The 9,871-nt window shown below is 36.9% G+C and overlaps 1 pseudogene; it reads left to right on the forward strand.

Moving 5' to 3' along the window:
- The first annotated feature begins 3,524 nt into the window (after positions 1-3,524).
- The window catches only part of LOC101582199, a 78,108-nt pseudogene continuing 71,761 nt past the window's right edge, over positions 3,525-9,871 (forward strand).

Consider the following 9,871-nt stretch of genomic DNA (forward strand, 5'->3'; position numbering starts at 1 on the left):
AATATAGGTAAATAAATAAATTCTGGTGAAGATTTGGGGGAAAAGAAACTCTCCCACAAATGATGAAAATTCCTTAAAAAAAAAAAAAAAAAAAAAACACTACAAATAGATATGCCACTTTTTCCAACAACGTCACCCCTTGGTAAATTTCCAAAATAATTAAAGACTGCACAATATATGGTATATACAGATCCCCTTTCTATAGTGGTACGATCCACAATAGGTAAGCTGTGGAAACAGACTAGATATCCATCAAAAGTTAAGTGGATGGAAAAAGTGTGGTATATACACACAATGGAGTATAATTTGAAGGACAATGAGTAGAAATGGAGACTTATGTTAAGAGAAATAAGCCAATCTCAGAAACTATCATATGTTTTTTCATATGTAAATGATGTAAAATTTAAGGATATATGACTGAAAACTTAAGGATAAATGAGAGACAGGGAAAGGAATCCAGAGTATGGGGTAAAAAAGGGTCAGGGTGACTAGAGATGAAACTAATCAAAATATGATATAAGTAGATATAAATATACCAAACAAATCCTTATTCCGTATCACTAAGATGTGCTAGTAAATGAAGGAAGAAAAGGAAAAGAATCACATCCTTTACAAATAAATCTTTACCCATAGGGTTACAGGGTTGATACAATTTCCTACAAAAGAAACACAGGGTGCTCCTAGGAAAATTCATTCTTTTACATATCGTTTTTTGAGGGGGCTACAGGATGCCTTCAGGGCAGGTCTGGTTTGGCTTGAGGTTGAGGGGATCGAACCACAGCATCCTGAGCCTGACTGCTTTCTTGCAGCAAGCACTTAAGCACCTGAGCTAATGGGCAGGCCCCTTCTTTCACATATTAATGTTATAAAATTTTAAGAAAATACACATATTTATATTTGGAATGAAGAACATATATTTTTAAAGATATCTTTATTTCCCCCCATTTAGTATTTCGTTGTGTGTTAGTATAAAGTCTTGTGTTCTGTAGTGGCCCAGTGAAAATGACAAGGAATTAAACTTTGTTTTTGGCTTAATGAAAAAGGACCAGAATGAATAAAGATCCTAACATTTAGAGAGAAATTTAGGAAACATATACTGTAGAAAATAAAAGTCATTTCTATTTTAGAGGAGGAATGTACCCTTTAAAACTTTTTCTGAGTTGCTGACAGTTAATTGTGCAGCAATGTAGTGGGTGTGCCATCTAACTCTAGGCATTATGCCAGCCTTACGGAGGAAGTGAGACATGTTCAAATTGCAGCACTTACCTGCGGTGGAATCTCACATATCCTATGTCTAAGTTCACATTAGTGAATCACCTGTTATCCTGAACAGAGAGGCATCTTGGGTGAGGGCAGATCTTACACCAATAAATCTCTCCTGGGCAGGGCCAGCACTCAGAAAACTACTACAGCTTTCTGATCAATCACCCAGACTCTTGGAGTTGATTCAATTTTTCTGCTTAGATTTACTAGTACTTTAAAATATACCGTATCATGTATCTTAGTTTCCTGATGACTTTATATTTTAAGATTTTGTGATACTTTTTTTAAAGCGGGAATTGAACTCATGGCTTTGTGCTTGCCAGCAGGCTCTGTGCTACTGAGCTATGTCCCTGGTTCTGTGATACATGTATATTCTGATATATTATACAAAGGCTTTTAACTATGAAAGGGCAATATAATTTCCACATATATGAGAAAACAGCAATATAGCTTTTAGGAACAGACAACTACAGCTAATGCCACCATACCCTCTTCATTCTATATTTTTATTTTTTACTTTTTGGGCTTTATGTAATCTATTTCTCAGAGATATATTACAGAAGCTTTATTTTTAAAATTTACTCATATTTTCAGATATAAAGCCTGACATTATTCAATCAAAAATTAAATCTAGGGCCAGCAAGATAGTTCAGTGGACTAAACGCCTGCTTTGGCAGGGTGAGAGATCAGGATTAGATCCCCAGTCCTGCATGCTCTGCCAGCCCCATCCCCTGGGTGCACTGAGCCAGTGACTGAGCCCAGGTGTGGTGGTGCATGCATGTAATCCCAGCACTGGGGAGGCTGAAAACAGAAGGATCACTATGAGCCGAAGCTACTGAGTCAGATCCTGTACCAAATACATAAATGAAAACAAAATTAGATCTACATGAAATAAATTATCAATATTAAAATTTTTATGCTCATTAACATACAAATGCTGCTTTATATTAAATTATATCTGGGGTTCAGAATAGTATTTGATATCCTCTCTTTGCGTTCTCATTTTTACTAAACAATTCTAAATCTTATACATAAATAAACTTTATGAAGTGAAAATCACAGAATAAATAAATGTCCTAATAAATTGTAGCATGATGGAAGGAGAAACCTTAATGTTATTTTTGTACTAAAGATTACATCATTTTCTAGCTATGGCATTTCAAAGTTCATGAATGACCTTCTATCACAAAGCGACAGATCAAATAAAGTTAATCATCAAGGTGAATGTTTGATGAGTAAGTGTTGCAATCTACAATAAAAGACACTAATATATGGTAAGGGTTACATAGTTTGGTATTTTTATTACTGTCTCCTCTCTTCTGCGACATTATGAGATGATTTCAAAACTTCTGTCCTCTGAACTTCTATACCCTGGAAGACCTGTGCAGAAGGTCAAGAGTTCATCTGTGTTGGTTGATTATTGGGTGAATAAGGTGAGGCTGCATGCTCAGTTCACTGAGTGATAACAAAAGGGCCAGGAATTACCTAGGAAGAGCAAAACTGGGGAGATTTTCTGAACTAATCCACCTGATTGGCTTCCTGCCCCTGATCCAAATTCCTTCGCTGTGAAACTGAGTATTATAAAATTTTCTAGAAAAGTGAATTTGATCATAATCCCTTTTTACAATTGTATAATGGTACAATCCCAACTTCTGCACTATCCACATGGCTTCTGAATCCTGTTTTCTATTACTTCTTTCACTCTTCTTTCTGGTTTCACTCCTCTCTATCAGTATTACCAATCCAATTACAGCTCCAAGCACTACCATATTCTTTCCTTCCCCAGACCTGGTCTAAGCAGAACTCTCTCCTCTGAGTGGTTTTCTTCCCAATGACCTCTCAGGAAAATGACAGTATATTCAGCAAGTTCTTCTTTCCCAGTGGCAGTATCCACTTAAAACTTTTTGCCCACTTTGATGTTTCAGCATAATAGTATTTGGTTACATGACAGTATTTGCTAGAAAGTTGAAATTATTGGAGTCCATGTTTATGTTTTCCACTAGTTTCTGAGCATGTCCTTCATTTTTGCACCCCCCATAATGCCTAGAACATGTGTTTAATAAATGAGTGAAACTGTAAATACAAAACTGAAAAAGGAAAACTGAGGCTGTTTTATTGATTTGAACAATAATATTTGAACACCTATTCTATATCAAGCATTGTTTCACATTAACAAATATAATTTTTTCTCTGATGGACTTTACATGTTAGTAGGCATAACAAAAGTGAACAAATAGAAGAGTGAAAAATAGAATACTGAGATGGCAACAACTACTATAGAGACAGACAAAGCAGTGAATGAATATAAGGAATTCAAAGGAGAGGTGTTTGCCACAAATAAGGTACCTGAGAAGGCATTTTCCAGAAGTAAGAGAATGAGTCCCGCTGGCATGCAGGATAGAGCATACAAAGGCCCTAGGCCAACAGCACTTCTGTCCAAGAAGAGTAGGAAGCCAGTGAGGGTAAAGTCCAGTGAACAAGGGAGAATGGGGCAGGCGATAATATCAGAGAATTGACACATGATTAGATCCTCTGGTGCTTTGTAGGTCATCATAAGGACTGACTTTTACTCCAAGTGAGAGAGAAAACTACTGGAGAGTTGAAAACACAGGAGTAATATAATCTTACCATTCTAATTGCTGAATTGGCCTTACATGTTCTATAATGTAAAATATCCTCTTAATAAGAGACTAAAGAAGGAAGGAGAAGAAGAGCAAGAAGTCATGTCAGAATCTTCAGGGTTTGTAAACTTGAAAGGGCACATTCAATGTAATTTTATATTAGAAGAAAATGGCTTTTAATATAAAGTTAAAGTCTTAAAATATAAAGTCTTAAAATATAAATATAAAGTCTTATATAAAGACTTTATATTTTAAGATATTTTATATCTTAAAATATAAAGTCTTCTTGGCAAGTGGGTCTACGAAGGGATACTCAGAAGAACAAGGACACACATGTTAAAAGAACTTAAAAATTAACTTTGTGCTTAACTTTAGTAACTAAGTAAATAAGTGGAAGTTCATGAGTTTCTGGTTGTGGCCTGTAATCACAGCACTCTGATCCTTCCACTGGAATTATAGGCATGTACTACCAACCTGAATCCAAGCCTGTTTGTAGGATTTTTCCTTTGTCGCTCATTTCATCTTTTCCCAAATCCTATGAAATAGGTACTATCGTCATCTCAATCTTAGAGATAAGAAAACTGCAATACATAGGAATTAAGTAGTTTTCAACATCACACATGGTTTGTGAAGGACAGAGCTAAGAACTATTATACGGTCTCATATTGAGGGAGATGGAAATTTTTTCAAAAGAGCTCAGTAAACTACATTCACTGCTTCCTTTATCTAAGAGGTAACAGACAAACATGTGCACATACTCATGAGGCAACAGGTATGGAATGGGCTTGTATGGCATAGCAAGCAGGATGAGCTCGGGCAAATGACATGAACTGATTTGATTTGTATGTTCTATTTACTCCATCCTACAAATTTAGAGTTCTGTCTGACCATGCAAGCATGGCACCACAAAATTAGTGAGATAAGCTTATCTAGATCTATTGGCTTTAGGGAGCTTTAAAGCATTTTAAGGCCATGGAATGCATGCTAAGTTTAACTCAAGGGAAGCCACTCAGGCATAACCATGACAAGCTTGCACTAAGACATTCCTGTGAAAGTTGGTTTGTCTGAATCAGTGTGGTGTTTGAAGTCCCAGCTACTGAAGAGACTGAGGCAGGAGGATCACTTGAGCTCAAGAGTTTGAGACAAGCCTGGGCAACCTAGTAAGATACTACTTCACAAATAAGAAGAGGAGGAAGAAGGTAGAGAGGAAAAACAAAAAGGAGAAAGAAAAGAAAAAAGGAAAATACTGTACCTCAGTATTGAGGAAGTCCTTGTCTTTTTTACAGTTTATTTTTTTTCCTTCTTGATACATAATAGTTAAGGAAACCAAAACTTAATGAAGCATACATCAAGTGGGTGCTCCCATATATTACAAATGAGATTTCCAGCAGCCTCACTTTATTATAGTTAGAAATGCTAAAAAAAAAAAAAAATAGACTGAGCAATGACAATATGTGGCCTTATCAAAGGGAAAACCATGGTTTATTATTGAAAAAGTAGCAGAACTTTTCATTGCTGTTTTTTCTCCTCTATGTTAAACACAGGTTGGCTCAGGTACATGATTACACAGTTATTAGACCTATTATCAGGAAACTACTCAGACTTTAAAGCAACAGAGACTGTCAAACCTAGGTGAGCTGGAAAATTTTGATGAAGTCCTACATTCTGAGTACTGCCAAATCATTATGTAGCTGCACTTTCAACACCACATTTTCAGGTACTTTCCACACAGCAGGTAGAGGGAACATTTCAAAATGCAAATTTCATTGAGTCAACCACTTGTTTCAAACTTCCAAGGGATTCCAAGCACTCTGAAAATAAAAATAAAAATGCTGAATGTGATTAGAGAGCCCCTGTGTAAAGGGAAGCCAATCTTCCTCTTTGGCCTTGTGTGCATCTGTAACCCTCTGATTACCCTTAATATCCAGCCACCTTATCATCACATACAGTATATTTCTTCCAGCTACAGGCCATGTGTACTTGCCTTTCTCTGTGGCTGGATACTTTCTCCCACCCTTTACCTAGGGAAAGTGTCTTCTGGAGTCCTATCCCCAACTTCCTCTTTTACATAGTCTTGTATTCATTGGATAACTCATACTTTGTAAGCATTTGTGTGCTTATTTAATTAGATCTCTGTTACTATCTCTCTCTCCCCTGTCTAAACCATAAGCTCTAATAAGCAGGAACCTTTGCTTACTACTGCACTCACAATCTAACATGGTGTCTTTCACATAAGGGACAACTAAGAAATATGTATTGATGGAATGAAAGTGCCAAGTGTTCTCTAAAGAGTTGAAGACCACAAACTGATTGATGACCACTTTGAAGTTAACTGTTTTAAAGTCTCTATAAATGGTTGTATCCTTGTAATCCCAGTGTTCTGGGGAAGCTGAAGAAACAGTTTTTCAAACTCAAAACCAACCTGTAAAACTTAGTGAGACTCTGTCTCAAAATAAAATATACAAAACAAACAAACAAACAAAAAGCCTAGGACTGTAGCTCAGTGTGAAGGTCTTGGGTTTAATAAAAAAAAAATTGTACAGATATTAATAAAAAAAAGTTGGGCAGGAAAGGATGTTGCCAAATTAACCAAAATTTAACAAAATAAATCTCCTTAGAGAGTGTGTTCCTTCTTCATTCCGTGGTTAAGGAGAATTCTAAAATGACCTTCATGATCTAGGTCTCTGATAGTGCTATAGGCAGATGAATTAGATAGAATTGTTGGAGGCAGTCAGACAGGCCAGGCCCTCAAGAAGAAAGCACAGAAGACAAGATACCTTGCAACTGTGAGAGAGATGAATGCTCCTGCTATGGGCCATACCTAAAGACCAAAGATCAAACAAATGCTTACCTCACTAAAAATAATTATCCAAGATTGATTATTACCTTGAGGAAGCCAGGAAGAATCACTAATCCAACCGCTACCAGCTGGCTAGTCAATAAACTCCTGTTCTACATTCATGCCCGCTTGCTAAGTGACTCTCTTCCTCATTTGGTCCTGGAGTTAACCAATTTTACCTGAACAATGGTGCTTGTAATCTCACTGGTTAACCATAGTTTTGTGCCACCTCATGCCCACGTAAGTGAGTTCTCATGTTCTCCACCTTACCACATGGTTTTACTCCATAAAAATCCCTGGAAGAGATGGTTTTTGGGGATGACCCTCTTGGGTCCCCCTTCTGTCCCTCTATCAATCAGAAGCTTTCGTTCCCCACAGTAAACATATTCTTCTCTTAACCTCTGTTTGTTCCTAAAATTCATTCTTCAGTTTTAGAGAATATGAACTTTTCCCAGGTATCTTTCAGGTTGGGAGTTTCTTTCACCTATATCAGTAGTATTACACCTGTGATTACATTAGCTTGCAAAGGAAATTTTGTACAGATAAATAAGGTTACCACTCAGATGACCCTAACTTTGAGGTCAAATTACATGAGCCTCTTTAAAGTAGTAGCTTGATCCAGTTAAAGGCAGGAGTAGTTGTAAGTTTGAAGTCTGTAAAGGCTCTGATGGATTTTTGCTAACTTGGAGATTGCACAGCTCAGTGGACGTCTTGATTTCAGTCTTATGAGACATCATACAGAAGATTCAAATGAGTTGTGGCAGACTTGCAGACTTGGACAGACAGAAATCTCAGCTCATGAGCCTTTAGGTTGGTGTTTTTTACATAGCAGAGAATTTATATAACCATTGTATGTCATCTTCCAAACAATGCCAAGAAATAGTTGCAAGGATATTAATATCATTATCAAGGTCAAGTATATGAACCACAATGAATTATATGTATTTAGTAAAGATATGAATAATGAACAATATTTCCTTTCCTTATTTGTTGGTTACCTCAGGTAAATAAGATCTTGGCCAAAGATTTGAGTATAGACATACTCTTTCACACACACACACACACACACACACACACACACACACACACGACTCACTTGGTTCCAAGGTTTTGAGATTTGATGGGACAATCATTAATACCATTGTCATTTTGCTACTTTTGATGCTCATATAAGCAAAATTGTGAGCATAGTGAATTGGCGCCAAAATGTATTTTAATTATCTTGACTTCATAGATTTCTCCAGAATTTTTAAAGAATTATTTTAGGGGAAAAAGTCAATAGAATTAAAGAGGTCTTTTCTCAGTGTCATGACTGAAAGCCTCACTTAGAAGTTTGTGAGTACCCCATTCCACACGAATTTATTAAGTATCAACAAAGGGTGAATTTTAAAAATTTATGTTTGAGTTTGTTGCCTAAGATATCTTATAGAAAATTACTTTTTAGAATTAGTATTGACTCTCAAAATCCTGGATGAAACCATTGCAGGCAGCCAAATTAGATAGAAATATTATAGGCAGTCAGACAGGGCTAGGCCCTCAAAGGAAATAACACAGAAAACAAGATATCTTCCAACTGTGGGAGGGATGGATGCTTCCACTGTGGGCCAGACCTAAAGACCAAAGATCAAACATGTCTGACCTCCCTAAAGGTTGGCATCTGAGATTGATCATCATCCTGAGGGAGTCAGAAGAATCATAAATCTGACTACTACTGGTGGTTACCTGATAAAGTCCTGCCTGCTTGCTATGTGACTTGCTTCCCCATTTAGTCCTGCACTTAATGAATTTTACCTGAGCAACAGTGCTTGTAATCCCATTGGTTGATCATAGTTTTGTCCCACCCCACATCCATCTAAGCAAGTTTCTCCACCTTAGCCCCACATGGTTTTGTCCTATAAAAGTCCCTGGAAGAGACAGCTTCCTGGGGACAACCCACTCTGGCCCCCTCCTGTCCCTCTCTTGGACAGATTTCTTTCCCTCCATAAATAAATTCTGCTTATAACCTATATTTGTTCCTAAAATTCATTCTTCAGTTTTAGAGAACACAAGTCATCAAGGTCAGGTCAGGAGATCATTTTTTCCCCTATATCACTTGGAGGTTCTCTGTATCATTTGGAGGTCACCCACCTGAGATCAGTTTTTCTCCCTATATCAAAACCACCCCTTCTTTTAGGTGTTAATAACTGAACTTTCTCCTTAAGACACCATATTCTTATAGTGAAACCTTCCCCCCAATGGATGGCATTTGGAGAGAGGTTTTTGAGAGATAACAGTATGTCTTAGGGATAAGGCCTTGTGATAGGATTAGTGTCCTTACAAGAACAAATATACATTTTCCCTTTTACTTTTGCTTACATTGAGGAAGGGTCATACAATCACACAGTGAGAAGTTGGCCATCTGCATGCCAGGTGGAAAACCAATGTGAGAAACCAAATTGTCCAGCACCTTGGCCATAATCTCTAGAATTGTGAAAAGATAAATCTTGATTGCTTAATGCACCCAATATGGATAGTACTTTGTTATCACAGCCAGAGTGAAAGTAATATGTGTATATATGTTGTTGTTTTGTTGTTGTTGTTGTTGTTGTTGTTACCAGGGATCAAACTCAGTACCTTGTGCTTACTAGGCAGCCACTTAAACTACTGAGCTATCTCCCCAGCTAGTAACAATATTTTGGATACTCTTTTGTAAATTCATGATCACCAATCTCAAATAAGTCCTCAAACATTAATCAGTGCATTCATGAGAAGGACTATTTGAATACTCCAACAAGTAACATTATCTTCTATTTTGTAGAGAAAAAAAGAAGCCATCAGGTGGAAACTTTCACTTCTTAATGATAACTTAAAACTATTATCTATCCCATCCTCACACCATTCTCTCCAGTAATCAGTCAAAAATTGGTAATCTCAGCCCAAGTATAACCTGTTGCCCTGCTTGAATGCTGTCCCTTTTCCCCATCCTCACTTCTTATCATTGTTCCCTGTTTGGCATTGTAGGAGTCCCCTCCTGGTTCTCGTCTCAGTCCTAAAAGTCTATACTTATAATCCCAAAAATATGTTACTGGAATCCTATCAAGTTAATTCCAATCTACAATTGCCAGTGCCACCTACAGTGAAAACAAAGACATATATATATATATATATA

Source organism: Octodon degus, unplaced genomic scaffold (genome assembly GCF_000260255.1).
Source record: "Octodon degus isolate 3935 unplaced genomic scaffold, OctDeg1.0 scaffold00489, whole genome shotgun sequence".
NCBI classification, from domain to species: Eukaryota; Metazoa; Chordata; class Mammalia; order Rodentia; family Octodontidae; genus Octodon; species Octodon degus.